General features: G+C 42.9%; 1 protein-coding gene across 4 annotated transcripts in view; it reads left to right on the forward strand.

Moving 5' to 3' along the window:
• Nucleotides 1–18,120, forward strand: part of fbxl17 (F-box and leucine-rich repeat protein 17) — a 317,791-nt gene that overhangs the window by 8,660 nt on the left and 291,011 nt on the right. The window lies entirely within an intron of this gene.

An 18,120-nucleotide genomic window follows, 5' to 3' on the forward strand; every position in this document is an offset into this window, starting at 1 on the left:
CAGCGGCCTGCTAACACTAGAACACTGCAGTGATACATCTCGTCGTCGGTTGAACACACATTTTGGCTTGTGTTCATGTTCTGCAGGGGATTTGGACATCCCGACAACCCGAATCTCTGGCTTTGAAAGCCTGTTGGATATTTGAAGTGTCCACTTTTTTCCTAAATTAGCTTATCAAAAAGCCTCAGTGACTAGAATGCTTGATGACTGTCTATTGTATGGTAATGGAATTACACTAAAACAGATTTTTTTCCCCTTTTAAAATGTATCCAAAACAAAAACCATTGATTTCAAAGTTTAATAAACCATAGAACTTTATGTCCAACAGTGGAGGCTGCTGAAGGGAGGACTGTTCATAGTAATGGCTGGAATGGAGTCACTGGAATGGTATCAACCAATGGAATCCACATGTTTGATACCGTTCCAGCCATTATGAGCCGTCCTCCCCTCAGCAGCCTCCACGGAAGCACAAGTACTACTTTTAACAATTTCCACTGAAAAGTTTACAGAAACGCATTCATAGGAAGAACTGTGCAGATTGAAAGTTTGGTAACTATGGTAAAACTAAGGGAGATTTTACCCAAATTCTATTCCTGAACTTGGCATCACCACAGTTTTTCCAGTACATTGTGTTTATTTTTTTTGTTGCTATGTAAATTATTCAAGGTAGTAATTGTGCATAGAGTTGTAGGGTTTGTTAAACTTTTTGAAATCAATGGTTTTTGTTTGGCATACATTTTAAAGTGCGAAATCGGAGTCTCAGCGTAATTCCACGACCGTGGAATTGCCCATAACCCACCCAGTTTGACATGTCTCCCCCAGTGATGCACTTATTCCCCAGTGTGATTGTTGAACGATCCCTGACAGTGCCTTCCCTTCACCGCTAGAGGTCAGTGGCACTTCACTATTGAGCGTGGCCAACCAAGGTTGCCGGAGCTAGATAAAGTGTGCTCTTTTTAACAAAGCCACAGAGGCTGGCTAGAATCCTCTACATTTGTCACTTCCATGAAAAGCTTCTCTGGATTTGTATGCATTGAGATGTGCAAAGGAGTTCTGTTTCCAAGTGTATTGAATAGCGTTTCATCATAATCCGACCCTCTTTATTCTCGAGCCTAATGGCTTGGTCTTCTTTTCCTCAAAATATTTCTCTCTCCTCTGAGTGATTATGGTCCTGATGAATTAGTCCACTTAAAGTTATTAACAATGGCTCAGTCTGTTAAAATGCCGTTCATCATCTGAATAGTTATGAAAATAGCGATTATAGCGAGGTGAGCGATTCATTTAGGTGCTAATGATATTTCAACGCGGCAGTATCAATTTCAGACAGTCATTTTTCAGACGTGAGATTGCGTGACGTTTTTCTGGCTTCCTCTTCATATCATGCCGTCGGAAAAATGGGTGGTGAATATTTTTAGGAGTTGTTATGTCTACCCGCTCTCATTGCTTTGGCCTGATATTGTCATTAAGTTTGCCTGGTATTAAGGACAGGAACACTTTCCACCCTCTCTCCTCTCCGTAGAGGATTCTCATTCTCTCACAGCATTGCCTGCTAGAGTTTCTCTCTCCAACTGTTTTGAGGAATCAAATGCAATAGCTCGATAAGTAATTCCCTTTTCTAATTGGACATTTTGGACCAGATTAAAGAATTGATTTAATCTCTGTAAGAAGGGAAAGTGGGCAAAATTGTGATTTGTTTACAGTTGTCTTGTAGGCCTAAGGAGTAATCTCTATATCTCGGGATTCGAATTTGGCTGCTGGTTTTCATGTTTTCTCCTGTGTTTAGTTCGAAAACATAAATTAACTATTTTACATTTACAGACTTTTAGTGTGAGACTGAGGATAAACATATTTTGACTTAAGTCATATGTGCCCTACGGAATCTAGCTTATGAAGTGTTTTGATGAGAGAATTTAGTTGACTTGTTTCCTAGTGGAATATTTCTTATCTGCTGTGTGTAGCAGTGTAGGCCTCTCTCAATGAGAATAGGACATGTTCGGTTTCTCTTTATCCTTCTCTCTTTCTCTCACCTCATTTTTCACAGGACAAATTCATCTTCCTCTGAGGTCATAGTTTAGAAAGCATTGTCAGTTCTTCTCTCTCTTATCCCTGGTCTTCTGCCCCCTCCCTTCTCTCTGTCTCTCTCTCTCTCTCTCTGTCCGTCTGCGGGAGATGCGTGTACAGTTCCCTCTGTCCTGTGGGGTTAGGAGGCCAGGCACCGGCAGGTCTACTCTGACATCTGAAGCCTTTACGAAACATCTTTTATCACAACGGCCCCCAATTCACTCACTGACAGGTCCTTTCTCTTTCTCTTTCTCTCGCTCGCATGCATCATCTTTCCCACTGCCTCCCTTTCTCCTTCTCTTTTCCTGCGCCCCCCCCCCCCCCCCTTCCCCTAATGTAATGTAACAGGATCTTGTCCCTTTCAATCAGTGAGGAATGGAGATGATCCCTCGACTCTGGTGTTCTGTCCTTTTTCCTTTCCTTTCCTCCTCCCCTCCTTTCTGGCCTTCTTCTAATTTAATAATTAAAAAAGACGGAGTACTTTTCTGTGCTCTCTCTCTCTTTCTCTTGATCGACTTATGGTGGTTTCTCTCTTCTTTGGCTCGAGGCTTCCTGCTCTCATCAACATACAGTATCTAGTCTGGAAGTCTTTAACAGTTTAGAAGAAAGAAAAGTGAATCATTTCGCGAAGGGAGTCTGTCACACTAAGCTGATGAAGTACACAATTCTCTTTCTAGCTAGGCTATTTAAAAAAATGAAAAATAAGAAACTATATTGGGTGTTGTAAGGAGGACTATTCTTCCGTGTGTAGAAGTCGAGGAATAATGACTTCTATGGCCTGTGTGACTGGCTAGAGTCACTGCTCTCACCTTCCGTTTCCCTGTCAGATCTCAGCTAGTTAGCCTGGGCTGGCTGTGGGTGTTGGCCAGTGGAGTCTGTACAGACGCTGAGAATTACTATTTTTGGGCTCCGGTGATTTCTCAGGTGAAGCTCTGATGGTTGGGTCTTTATCTTTAAAAAAAGAAATTATATATTTTTGTTGCTCTCTATTTCTCTCTCGCTCTCTTTCCCCCACCCACTCTCTCTCCTTTTCTCTCCCCATCTCCCTGACAGCTCTCTGTGTCCACACAGTACTTAGGTGAACTGGCTGATTTGAACTGCTGAATGTTTCTCTCTGCTTAGGCTGCTGTGTGGGAGGAGGAATAGAGAGAATCTTCCAGAAGTTTTCTCAGACTAGAAAAGTGTTTTTTTTTTAACATTTTTTAATGGGATCACCTCACCTGTGTAAGTAAAGAATAAAATGGAGTGTGTTCATACTCTATTTATCTTGTCCATATATAGCGAATCTCTGCCATTGTAGGCATTGTTTCAGTCAGTTTTCAGATGTTTTTTTTTTAGCTCTTGTTGTTTTGCCTTTCATATTCTGTCTTCTCTCTGTCTGCCTCAGAGGACAAAGACTTATATAATACCAAACTCCTCCTCTTGTCATATGAATGTGTCCTCGGCTAGGAGAGGGACGTCCCGGAAGTTGAGCTGAGAGTTTTGTCAATACAGACAAAGTATTGTGCAGGCTTATCAGCTCAACGGATCGCACTCCATTCTTCTACATGAATAATTATATTCCATTAGTTCCTTACAATTGCACAGGAGTATCGCAATTTTAGAAACGTTTAGACACATTTTTTTTTTTGTTATCCCTATTCCTTTGCTTCTCCTTCCTCTCCTTTCCTGGGGGAATAAAAGGTTTTTGCCAAACATAAATCACAGATTTTTCAAAGTTGAACAAACCATCCAACTCTATGCACAATGACTACTTTGAACAATTTCCCCTGAAAATGTGACAAAAACACGTTTACTCAAAGGACAGTGCAGATGAGGTTTGGCAACAGAATGAGGGTAAAATCTCCCTCATTTTATGTGACCACGTTTTTCAAAAACTCTGTTAAATATATATATATATATATATATACTCCGAATTAAGATTCAAAGATACAGTGGGGCAAAAAAGTATTTAGTCAGCCACCAATTGTGCAAGTTCTCCCACTTAAAAAGATGAGAGAGGCCTGTAATTTTCATCATAGGTACACTTCAACTATGACAGACAAAATGAGAAAGAAAAATCCAGAAAATCACATTGTATGATTTTTAATGAATTTATTTGCAAATTATGGTGGAAAATAAGTATTTGGTCAATAACAAAAGTTTATCTCAATACTTTGTTATATACCCTTTGTTGGCAATGACAGAGGTCAAACGTTTTCTGTAAGTCTTCACAAGGTTTTCACACACTGTTGCTGGTATTTTGGCCCGTTCCTCCATGCAGATCTCCTCTAGAGCAGTGATGTTTTGGGGCTGTTGCTGGGCAACACAGACTTTCAACTCCCTCCAAAGATGTTCTATGGGGTTGAGATCTGGAGACTGGCTAGGCCACTCTAGGACCTTGAAATGCTTCTTACGAAGCCACTCCTTCGTTGCCCGGGCGGTGTGTTTGGGATCATTGTCATGCTGAAAGACCCAGACACGTTTCATCTTCACTGCCCTTGCTGATGGAAGGAGGGTTTCACTCAAAATCTCACGATGCATGGCCCCATTCATTCTTTCCTCCTGGTCCCTTTTCAGAAAAACAGCCCCAAAGCATGATTTTTCCACCCCCATGCTTCACAGTAGGTATGGTGTTCTTTGCATGCAACTCAGCATTCTTTGCCCTCCAAACACGACGAGTTGAGTTTTTACCAAAAAGTTATATTTTGGTTTCATCTGACCATATGACATTCTCCCAATCTTCTTCTGGATCATCCAAATGCTCTCTAGCAAACTTCAGACGGGCCTGGACATGTACTGGCTTAAGCAGGGGGACACGTCGGGCACTGCAGGATTTAAGTCCCTGGCTGCGTAGTGTGTTACTAATGGTAGGCTTTGTTACTTTGGTCCCAGCTCTCTGCAGGTCATTCACTAGGTCCCCCCGTGTGGTTCTGGGATTTTTGCTCACCATTGTTGTCATCATTTTGACCCCACGGGGTGAGATCTTGCGTGGAGCCCCAGATCGAGGGAGATTATCAGTTGTCTTGTATGTCTTCCATTTACTTATAATTGCTCCCACAGTTGATTTCTTCAAACCAAGCCGCTTACCTATTGCAGATGCAGTCTTCCCAGCCTGGTGCAGGTCTACAATTTTGTTTCTGGTGTCCTTTGACAGCTCTTTGGTCTTGGCCATAGTGGAGTTTGGAGTGTGACTGTTTGAGGTTGTGGACAGGTGTCTTTTATACTGATAACAAGTTCAAACAGGTGCCGTTAATACAGGTAACGAGTGGAGGACAGAGGAGCCTCTTAAAGAAGAAGTTACAGGTCTGTGAGAGCCAGAAATCTTGCTTGTTTGTAGGTGACCAAATACTTATGACCACCATAATTTGCAAATAAATTCATAAAAAATCCTACAATGTGATTTTCTGGATTTTTTTTTCTCATTTTGTCTGTCATAGTTGAAGTGTACATATGATGAACATTACAGGCCTCTCTCATCTTTTTTAAGTGGGAGAACTTGCACAATTGGTGGCTGACTAAATACCTTTTTGCCCCACTGTATATTTACTCCGAATTAAGATTCAACGATATCTACGGAAAGAATGGGGTGTCAGTTATGATATGACACCTTGAGTTTGAAAACATCTCATTTGGTTATTGAACTGCAGTAGAGGGATTCCTCACAAAACTATACTATTTTTTGTTGTTGTGATTTTCAAATGTAATCCATAGAATAGTCATTTGGAGGAAGGATTGTTGACATATATTTGTATGTGAAAGTAATATAATGAAATGTGCCAAATAAAAAATAAAAAATATATATTTTCTAAATGCATGTGTATTTTATTATATTCATACATTTATGTCGAAAAATAGATGGAAACATATAACTCATATTACACAGCAAGTGGTAAAGCTTCATAGGACACCAATATTTGCTTTGTAGCACCTACAGATGAACCGTTATGGAGTCTGGAAGGGGGCCTGGGTGAGGCCAAAATGGCGCAAATGTGCCAACTTTAATTATTTCAAAAATTATGTTTTTAGATACAAATGTCAACAATTCTACCTCCAAAGGACTAGTCATCTATGGGATTGCATTTAGTAAAAATCTCCAAAATCGTGGCCTTTTTTTGTCTTTGTATCATGAGGAATCACTTAGTAAGTGACGTGGATTAACACCCGGTAACAGGATAATAGTAACAGAATGACATCATGGGTCCCTGATCTGTACAATACAGAAATTCATATCTATTAACGTCGTTCTGTTCATGGTGATCCATAATGAATAACTACATGCAAAGGTAGAAAAATGTCATCTCATAAATGTCTTTCACAAGATTGGACAGTAGAGTACTGTGCTGTAGAGTTTATTACTGGACAGTAGAGTGGAGTACAGTATAATTGACTGTATTGTGCTTTCCAAACTTGTGAAACAGACATCTATGATTGGCTTAGATTTGGACTGACCAAATTTCCACTACTTTTCGATGTCTGTGGACTTCCGTTGTTGGTCGGTCTTCAATGAGCAGAGGGCTGGTTACAGTCAATGGAAAGAGAGAGGGGCTTATGGGTAGGTGTTATTGCCGGGAGAGGTGACATTAACTGCACAGAGAGAAGAGCGGGAGGGGTTGTCCAGACTTTAAAACCCCCAAAAATATGTGACCACCACACAATAGAAATAGAAAGAAAACAGTTATGAGCTGAACATAACAGTATACCAGTGGAAGGGAGGACAGAAGCATGTGACCCAACTGTGGTTTGTGAATGCTATGAATTTCCAATGTAACCAATTCAGTTGCAGTCACTGTTACTGATTTTTATTTTATTTTATTTATTTATTTTTTTTGACGGGTGGGTCACTCTGTTACCGATTTGGTAACAGAATGACAGGTTTTAATCACTTAATAAATCCTAAATCAAATTATCATTAAACACTATAGTTATCATTCTAACGAATTATTACGTCTGCCTTTTTGCATCTTACTGCTTCTGTGAACTTTCATTATCCTCCCCCTCCACGAGGGAGAGAAATGTGCAACTATCTTCAAGTTATGTGGGTTTTAATAGCAGAATTATGACACTAGGCAATATTTATTTAACTTACAGAAGGCAAATGTCTTCTGCAAAACTCAATAGAAATGCTGATATTATATAGTTGAAGGGGTCTTCAACATTATTGTGTTTTGATGTGTTTCTCAAACCTTCTTTAAGACCTTTTTCTACTCAATGTTTTCCAACACCCCCTTTTCCATCTACTTGACCAGAAATCAAGGCTTTGCTTATTCTTGCTTATTTTTTTTTTTAGGATGGAATATGGTCAAACATTTGATGTACTGTACATACCTTATTTTACCAAAAATGTAGAACTCTTAGCTTTCATTTGACATCAAATGTGATGTGCTCCTATGAACTTGAACTTCACATGTTAGTGCTCATGGGGCTTTTACCATGAAAATTCCCCATAGGGAACTGTCTGTCTTGGACTCGCTCCTGGGAACATGTGTCTGTCTGTTATTTATATATATATATATATATATACACACACACACACACACACACACACACACACGGTTTTGATTAACCAGTTTTAATTAGCATAAATGTGTGTATGTGTAATTGGAATTGGAGATGACCTGCAATAGATTACAATGTGCCCTCAATTTAGCTCTAATTACTTGCATATATCCCTTTTTCCCTTCATATTTCCTCTCCTTTTTCCCTGAAATCTGTCCATCTTGGCTAATCCTCGTCGCCTGGGAGACGGTGGCGTGTGACGGCTGTGTTTGTGTGAACAGAACTCCGAACAGGGACCACGTAACACTCAGGGTGACGTGGTGTCACTATGACTGGCGTCTGTTTAGCCATTGGTCAGTCACATACACCTCATATCCCTCCCTGATAGGTTGACAGCTTGTGAACATTACAGTGTAATTAAAGCCAGAGAAGTGTTTTTAGAGGTCACGATGGTTCAATAACAGTCCAGGGCAGGATGATTAGTCAGTGATCTGTGTATTTATGCTACATCAGACTTAACTAGCTCGAACAAAGGGAGAACCGGGGAACAGGAAGTGGTAACAAGTGCTGTCAGTTATGGGAGACCTGTTCTGACATGACACCCCCATGGCTAGTTTAAACACTGGGAGACACATGGGAAATATTGGGCAAGCCAGACAGAATTTTCTCCCACTGAGAAGTTGTCCCGGGAAGTATTTTGGATTGATTAGAGATAAGTAGAAACATCCTGACCTGTAGACGGGAGGAACGCTCTCCACAGCCGTCTTCCCTCCCAGAGGAAGCATTCCAGTGGCGTTCTCCTTTCTGTGTGACATGGAGGATCCGTCTACTTTGGCTTGAGCATGTTGGGATGACACGACACGCAACTGGGCCTGAAGTATTACTAGGGACAGGAAGTGACCTGTTGGATGTGGGGTCACAATGGGCGGGGTGTCCTACCCGCGTGAATGGCTGAGAGTTCACCAGCGGCCCAGCTTGTGTCGTGACCGTGCCGTTCAGATTGAGAGCGGGACGAAGATGACACAATCATGTTGACGTCATCCAAAATCGTTTTACCAATCAATAATATGCCGTTTCATACAAATGATATACATAATGGGAAACTGCTGTCAATTTGATCTTGACTCCAACATTACCATTATTTATAATATTTATGACTTATTTCTTGGTCTTGAAATTTCGTTACAGCCCTCCTATATATGCAACAATTGTATTTAGATGTTTTTGTCAGAATGAAATTGTGATATGAAAGGAAGGTTTAGAAATGTGCCTTTGAGTCAGTAGGAGGAGAGAGAACAGTGTCGTCGTGTTTCCAAGTGGTGTTTTTTGTTGTTGTTGTTTGGTTAGTGTGAAGTTTTTTAATTTTTTTTTTACATTATCCACATGCATCCATTCCAGACCATAGATGAGATGACCGTAGTCTTCTCCCATATAGACATTACATGATTTGTGCTGCTATGTGCCCAGTCTCTCTGTTCTTCGTCTCTTGTCTCGCTTTCTTTCGCTCTTTCCTCTCGGCTCTTCCTTTCTTCTGCCCCTGTCTCCCCCACCCTCTCGCTGTGATTGTCCATCTGTGAGGTAACCACCAGTTAGAGCTGCTGTGTTTCTGAGCTGTAGGGATGCTGGTCCCTGTAATGATGACGATCTGGCAACACAGGGGAGCAGGCTATCAAACGTCCCCCCACTCCCCAGGTGCTCGAGGTGGAAATTGCCACTATTTTCTCTCTCTCTCGCTCTCCTGCCACATCCTTTTTTTTTCTCCTCCACTGGCTCTACCTTTACTTCTCGCCCTCTTTCGTATACCCTCGCTGCTACACTTCCCCCTCTCTCCTGTCCATCTCTCTCCTTCACCTCATCTTATTTCTCATTCTGCCTTCCCCCTCGGTGACGTCTAGCTACGCATCCCTCAGAAAGCATGTGAAAGCTGTGTCCCGTGGTTATGAGCGAGGACCATGTTTGGGGGTCATCCAGTTGATCATCTCTCAGGTTCACAAGTAATCAGGTCCATTATTGAATGTTTGCTGTGCTTCCATTGACGGCCTGGCTGTCTGGATCCAGACACGCTGCTGTCGGTATGTTCACCTCGCCGTCTGGCCTTCAACAACAACAAAACGCCGGAACAGGAGAGGACAGAAGCAATGGAGAGACGCCAGGCGAGGAGTTTTGTAAATGTCAGGTCTGGCCTGTAGATATGAGTGTCTGTGGAGTGAACTTTCCCTTAAAAGATGTTCAGGGGATTACACGGTGACCGTCCTTCTCAGACAAAGACCCTGGCTGGAAGAAAGGACCGTGGTTTATAAAGGTTCCCTTGTGGCGACAGGAGATGGCCTAGTGTGTGAGATTAGAGAGCGGCTCTTCAGGTTAAGGTTTGGTGTTTGTTCTGTAGCGGGTGGACTCTTTCTGAGCATAGATCAGACAAGGCAAGGCTGTGCTGTTTTTCTCTTTGTTACAGAACAGACATGGACCCAGCTCGCAAAGTTGCTTTTGAACGATGAAACACCAAGGTTTTCTATCACCGCCTACCGTTGCCAGGTCTTCTGTGAACCTCTGTCTCTGTTAAGTGGTTTACATCTCTTTATTCGTGATACCCGCCTCAGTCACTTGAATGATTTGTCTAGTGCCCTGTCAATAATATAAAGCAGAAATACCTAAATTCACTAAACATCACTGACAGTGATCGACGATATTTTTCAATCCAACACCTTGTGTCCACTTGAGCTTGTTTATAGCTGTATTAAAACTCTTATATAGCTGATAGGCCTATTTGTTTACAGGTGGGCCTACAGTTAACATCTGGGTAAAGGGTTGCTGGGAGCTCAAAAGAAAGGAATTGAGTTGAGAGTCTGTACATCCACAGCAGTGTGTTGGTAGCTGAGGCTGTTGTATCATACCTTGACCTGCAGATGGCGCCGTAAGAATGGTTCTGAACAGGATATCAGTGTTGCTTCGATGACTACAGAGAGTAATAAAAAAAAAATCCCCTTTTCAGTATATGAAGACGGGAAACATGCCTAAAATAAGCAGCCATTTGGCCTTAAGTTCATCTTTTGGCTTTTTAGCAGCACAAAGTGGAACCGAAGCACATTTTTCAACATCTCCCAACATAAATAATGGGGAGGAAATTCTCTGGGACAGTGGACCGACTCAACCCTGAGGATGAACAGATTGTGTGCTGTATCACTGGTTGCTGCAGCATAGCTTGTTAACTAGAATATACAGTAGTATAGGAGTATCACAGTAGTATAGGAGTATCACTTTAGTATTCTATTAAGTATCACTGTAGTAGTAGTATTATCACTGTAGTAGTATAGGAGTATGACTGTAGTAGTATAGGAGTATCACTGTAGGAGTATCACTAGTAGTATAGGAGTATCACTGTAGTAGTACACTAGTAGTATCACTGTAGTAGTATAGGAGTATCACTGTAGTAGTATAGGAGTATCACTGTAGTAGTACACTGTAGTAGTACACTAGTAGTGTCACTGTAGTAGTATCACTGTAGTAGTATAGGAGTATGACTGTAGTAGTATAGGTGTATCACTGTAGTAGTATCACTGTAGTAGTATATGAGTCACTGTAGTAGTATCACTGTAGTATTATCACTGTAGTAGTATAGGAGTATCACTGTAGGAGTATCAGTGTAGTAGTATCACTGTAGTAGTATAGGAGTATCACTGTAGGAGTACCACTGTAGTAGTATAAGAGTATCACTGTAGGAGTATCACTGTAGTAGTATAGGAGTATCACTGTAGTAGTATAGGAGTATCACTGTAGTAGTATAAGAGTATCACTGTAGTAGTATAACTGTAGGAGTATAGGAGTATCACTGTAGGAGCATCACTGTAGTAGTATAGGCGTATCACTGTAGGAGCATCACTGTAGTAGTATAGGAGTATCACTGTAGGAGCACCACTGTAGTAGTATAGGAGTAGCACTGTAGTAGTATAGGAGTATCACTGTAGGAGTATCACTGTAGTAGTATAGGAGTATCACTGTAGGAGTACCACTGTAGTAGTATAAGAGTATCACTGTAGGAGTATCACTGTAGTAGTATAGGAGTATCACTGTAGTAGTATAGGAGTATCACTGTAGTAGTATAAGAGTATCACTGTAGTAGTATAACTGTAGGAGTATAGGAGTATCACTGTAGGAGCATCACTGTAGTAGTATAGGCGTATCACTGTAGGAGCATCACTGTAGTAGTTTAGGAGTATCACTGTAGTAGTATAGGAGTATCACTGTAGGAGCACCACTGTAGTAGTATAGGAGTATCACTGTAGGAGTATCACTGTAGTAGTATAGGAGCATCACTGTAGTAGTATAGGAGTATCAGTGTAGTAGTATAGGAGTATCACTAGGAGTATCACTGTAGTAGTATAGGAGTATCACTGTAGTAGTAAAGGAGTATCACTGTAGGTGTATCACTGTAGTAGTGTTGTAGTATCACTGTAGGAGTATCACTAGTAGTATCACTGTAGTAGTATAGTAGTATCACTGTAGTAGTATAGGAGTATCACTGTAGGAGTTTCACTGTAGTAGTATAGGAGTATCACTATAGTAGTATAGGAGTATCACTGTAGGAGCATAGGAGTATCACTGTAGTAGTATCACTGTAGTAGTATAGTAGTATCACTGTAGTAGTATAGGAGTATCACTGTAGGAGTTTCACTGTAGTAGTGTTGTAGTATCACTGTAGGAGTATCACTAGTAGTATCACTGTAGTAGTATAGGAGTATCACTGTAGGAGTTTCACTGTAGTAGTATAGGAGTATCACTGTAGTAGTATAGGAGTATCACTGTAGGAGCATAGGAGTATCACTGTAGTAGTATCACTGTAGTAGTATATGAGTATCACTGTAGTAGTATAGGAGTATCACTCTAGTAGTATAGGAGTAGCACTGTAGTAGTATAGGAGTAGCACTGTAGTAGTATCACTGTAGTAGTATAGGAGTATCACTGTAGTAGTGTAGGAGTATAACTGTAGGAGTATAACTGTAGGAGTATCACTAGTAGTATAGGAGTATCACTGTAGTAGGAGCATCACTAGTAGTAGGAGTATCACTGTAGTATTATAGGAGTAAAACACATTTTCATCCAAAACTACTATCAACATAAATGCATGATTCAAAGGAAAGTTGGTTACATCCAAGGATTTATGGAACGGATTAGGATTCAAGTTAGATTTAGTTACAGTTGTTGTGTCTTTGCTTGGTAGTTCTGAGTCATTCCGGGCCTCCCATCTGTCCTCTGGCCGGCAGACAGTCACGGGGTCCTGACCCTGTGCCAGGGGGTGTCCAAATGATTCATGGGCTACCCCCCCCCCCCCCCCCCCCCACCCTTTACACCATCCCTCACCCACGTATCCACCCTGTGATGGGTTTTCCTTTTGTTTTACAAGGGCAGCTCTGATGACATCATCATCTAAACCCGGAGTTGGGAGCGCCCTTAGCCTGACGGTGAGATGGAAGTCTTTAGTGCTCTGGGATGTGATGGTCGGTGATAAATGGCTCTGGGTAAACTGGAATCTGTAGGGTCATGGGAGAGGAGAAAGGAGGAGGTAAAGAGACGTGTAAAGTCTGCTCTCCTCTCACCCCGTCTTCCCTCTCTGTCTTCTTTCTCTCTTCGGGACTTCTCCGGCTCTTTCCTCCTCTCTCTTTCTCTCTCCTGTCTGCCTGCTGATTGAGAGGCCAGAGTGGCTCTAACCACTGGCTTCATTACTAATGATAGATGTGAAGCAGAGGTGTGTGCCTGTCTGAGTGAGTGTGTGTTGTCTTCCTCCTCCTTCCCTCCCTCCGTATCTCCACCGTCTCCAACAGTGAACGTGGGAACACCCCCTTCTGCTAATGTGTTTGCTTCTGTGCTGGCCGCCTGGTATTGGTTCGATCTGGGCTGTAATGAATGTGTTTAATAAGCTGTGTGGGTCGATGGGCTTAATGAAGGTGTGACAGACGACTGGCCAGGAGAGCGCTAACACCTTAACGAGACGCTAACGAGCCAGAGGGGTTAACGAGGTCACGGTAATCGGTCTCTCTCTCGCTCTCTCTGTCCCAGTTTTTGTCTTTTCGTGTCTCTTTCTCTCGCTCTCGCTCTCTCACAGTAACATACAAGACAGGCTATCTTTTGAAAGAGAACTTGGCTTCAGAAACCTTCTTTTTTTCTTCCAAGGACCCTGCTTCCCGAGAAGAGACATACTTTCAAGGTCCCTACAATGTTTTAAATGGCTGGACTGTGGAGGGCTGACTGGTTGGCTGTCTGTAGGCCTTCTGTTCTACCAACCGGTGATTGACAGCAAGGAAAGTTTGGCCTACGCTTGCTGTCAGATATGAAATGTAACGTAGAATGTTTGGAACACACATACACACTGTTCTCAGATATTCTGACACTGAACTCTGAGGAATCCATGGTCACTCATTTGTACAATTGTCACTTTGGGGATGTCTACCTATACTGTATTGTCCGTAGGTTACATGCTGCGCATTGCAAGGGAGGGGAGGGGGTGGTCATTTCATCGTCCATTGGTCCACCATACTGACCTACGTAGGACTGCCCGTCTACCCATACTCCTTTGCTCCCACCAAGGACTACTAACTCACCAGAGACGGTGTGACTTCCTGAGCCTCATATTTCTCTGGAGAGTGTAACACCCGTTATGAGGTATAGCATCTGGACAACCAATCGATTAATGGAGCACTTAGCCAGGCTAATTAACAGCTGTGTAGGACTGGGGGGGGGGGGGGGGTCAAAGAGAGGGAGAGTGTACCTAGATAACCCTGTAGCATATATCTCTTACAGGAACCCTTCCAGCCGGGCCTCCAGTTCCTAGGCGCTGTTGGCTTTATAGACGCTGTAGTTTGCCGAGTGGTGATTTACTGCCTGCCTGCCTTTTTTTCTACAAGGTAATCATCATGAGTGACCACCACCAGCTTTCCATGTGAACCAGTGGTGTAGTGGAAGGTAAACGCAAATTTAGCAGAAAAATGCATTGGAAATATAGGGGGCGCTACTTTACTCGGGACGAAAGCCCCCTTTTTTTTTTTGCGTTTACCCACCTATTTAGTTGTATTTTTTACCGTTACGTCACTGACGTGAACGTAAAGCTGTTCCGTGGCAGTGGAAAGCTACAAGGCGTGCCAGCCCTGCGCTTTCTTTGACACTGTTCTCCTTTTACCAACTTTGTTTCTCTCACCTTTATTCACCTTGTCTTTCTTTTCAAATTGTTCCTCTGAGAGACGAAGGGGGGGGGGGGGGTGTCACCTGTCACTCTTCCTCTCCCCTAATCCCTCTCTCCTCCTCCTCCTCCCCTCAGCCCGTCTCTTACCTACGCCAGGTTATTTTGGGTTAAGCTGAATCAGTTCCCTCAATTAAAAGTGCATTTGGTTATAGTGAATTTGCTCCATAGGGCACAGATGAAAGAGAGCTGGGTGCATTTTGTGTGGATCGTGGGCGTGGTGTTAGTGTGTGTGTGTGTGTGTGTCAGAGTGAAAGCAGCTGATTTACATGTAGATAAATCTCCATAGAGATGACGTTGTCATTGAGATGCAGGTGGCTAAATCCTCGGCCCCCACCCACGCCCCATTACCTGCAGGAGATGGCCTACTTTCACAGACAGAGAGTCAGGGAAGGAAATATGAACCATGACTGCTTAAATAGCCTGTGTGTGTGTGTGTGTGTGTGTGTGTGTGTGTGTGTGTGTGTGTGTGTGTGTGTGTGTGTGTGTGTGTGTGTGTGTGTGTGCGCGCGCGCGCGTGCGTCAGCTTATTGGACAGCCACAGCAGTCAGATGGTCTGAAAATGCCATAAATATGAACCAGTGGCAGGTGAAGGTTTGTGTTAGCTCTACTGTTGGGAAGTAACGATGGCAGCAGTTCTAGCTGAGAGACCAACTAATGTACCTCTCTCCTTTGATTCAATTAGAGAATAAGGTACTATACCGTCAGTACTATGCCCACTACCATAATGCTGTAGTATCTAATAGGCCTAAGGCTACTGTATTCTCTCTCTTCTCTCTCTCTTTCTCCTGTACCGCTCTGCATTGATCTCCTCTCTTCCTCGGTATATTCCTCCTGTGTATAATCCACCCTGTGCTCCTGTCCCTGTAAAGAAAATGCATCCTCTGCCTATTTCCCCCTTTCTTGTCATCTCTCTGAAAAGCTGGATATACCAGCTCCCGAGTGGCGCAGTGGTCTAAGGCACTGCATCTCAGTGCTTGAGGCGTCACTACAGACACCCTGGTTCGAATCCAGGCTGTATCACAATTGGCCCAGCCTCGCCCGGGTTTGGTTTGGCCGGTGTAGGCCATGATTGTAAATAAGAATTTGTTCTTAACTGACTTGCCTAGTTAAATAAAAATATACCAGAGGAGTGTAGGATTGCCACATCTACAGCATGCAGATAACGTACATGGACACACACACACTAGGGATGTGACAAATGGGGCATTTTGTTTTCTTCTGGTTTTCTGTTAAAACAAACACGTTTATTCAATTCGATGCGACTTGACAGTGCAGAGAATTATATGCATTTATACTGCTACAAAGCTTGACTTTGCAAGAAGCTAACCACAGGTAGATGGCTAACTAGCTACTAAATTAGCGAACCGAATGCACAACTGCAAAGCATTTGGAACAATTCAGACCGTGACTGACAAGGCTCCCATCTCACGCCGTTGTGTGCTTGTAAACAAACCCCACGTGACTGGGGACTATCGGTAAGCTTCATAATGAAGAATTATGGGACCGTTGAAATGAAGAATGCGATCAACCTGAAATGACTCACAGCTGTGTTGGCTGTCAAAGGTACTTCCATTAAGTATTCCGTTTGGGTTGTGAAGACCTTTTTATTTAAAAAAATAATATATATATAAAAAAAACCGTAACCTTTATTTAACTAGGCAGTCGGTTAAGGACAAATTCTTATTTACAATGAAGGCCTACCCCGGACAAACCCGGACGATGCTGGGCAAAATGTGCAATCAACACATCTTTATTTTAAGTGTTTTTTTAATCATTTGGATGATTTTCAACAACAAACAATCACTTTGAAAATGTGGAGCAGCTTGTGTAGATCCTAATTGAATCCCTTTTTAAATGTTATTTAAAGGAAGCTAAATGTGATGACTGCAAGGGGCGTGGAGAAGAGTAAGAAGAGATTGTGCCTGCTGCTTTAGGGCACTAGGGATGTGAAGCTGATTAGGCTAGAATCTTATATTGCAACAAACTCAAACCTTATGGCCCTCTAACGCCTAGTGTCTTCTCTGTGTGGTTACCTCACACCCACTTGACTACTCTCTCTATTAGTTGACTTAACACCAGCACAGAGACAGAGAGAGAGATGGATAGTGACAGAAAATAACATAACACAGTGTAAGACTGCGTGAGATGGAGAGAGCGAGAGTGTGAATGAAGAGAGCGAGAGAAACAAAGAGAGAGTTGCAGAGAAAGTCAGACACAGGGAATGAGCTCGAGAGAGCGACAGAAAGAGGAAATTAGGTTGGACAAAGACAGGAGGGGGTGAGCGAGAGAGCGAGGGAGCTGGAGGAGTGAAGGCAGCAGGCCGCTCATCCCTGTTGGTCTCATTATCCTTTCGGAGTGACACAGGTATCATCAGAGAGAGAACAGCAGCATGCCTCTGCAGGGTAACACACACACACACACACACACACACTTTGCTAAGCGTCATCTGTAAATTGATGCAGCTACCGGAACCAAGGAGTGGTGAACACACTAATTGAACCTTTCCTTCATGATCAGAGAGGGAGGAGGAGTGAGAGTATAGAGGAAGGACTTGCTTTCCTCCTGTCAGGTTGGAAATCTCTCTCTCTCTCGTCAGCCGTGTGCATATTAGTGAGCAGGAATCCGTGAGGTTTGCTGACAGGAGGAATTAAGAAGCTCATTTATTAGAGTCCTTCACTGCCGGGTCTGTTACTGCACGACCCTGGGAGGCTGTCTGTGCATGTTTCTCTCTCTCTCAATAAAATAATTATGATAATGACAAATTCAACACACCCCATTTTTTTTTTCTTTCTTCCTCTCACTGGCTCTCTGCCTCTCTGCTCTTTCTCTCTGTCTTCTCATGGCCTCTCTCTCTCTTCCCCCGTCTCTGAGCAATAAAGCCGATTATTTATTTCCCTCTCGTCCCTCTGCAACTCTCAGGTCTCTTTAAGGGAGTCTGGGACAGAGAGCTGATATTACTGCATGTGTGTCTGCGTCGTCTTTCCCAAACGTCCTGTTACGGGTTCTTACCCGCTCGCACTCCGATTGAAACTTGCTGATTCTGAACCAGGGGGACTAATAGAAGGTTGTAGCTGGGATGTGATTGAGCTGTGAGTGGGGAGGCGAGGAGAGAAGTGGGGAGGCGAGGAGAGAAGTGGGGAGGCGAGGAGAGAAGTGGGGAGGCGAGGAGAGAAGTGGGGAGGCGAGGAGAGAAGTGGGGAGGCGAGGGGGGAGAGGAAAGACAACTCTGAAAAGTTTGGAGATTCAATTACTTTGCCAGTGCAAAGTGTGTAGTCTGTTTGCATTGCAGATACTCTGTGGCAGGTCTCAGTGCAACCTAGCATATGTATGACTCTCAGGGTGACGGTAGA

The sequence above is a fragment of the Oncorhynchus mykiss genome, chromosome 6 (genome assembly GCF_013265735.2).
Source record: "Oncorhynchus mykiss isolate Arlee chromosome 6, USDA_OmykA_1.1, whole genome shotgun sequence".
In the NCBI taxonomy this organism is placed as follows: Eukaryota; Metazoa; Chordata; class Actinopteri; order Salmoniformes; family Salmonidae; genus Oncorhynchus; species Oncorhynchus mykiss.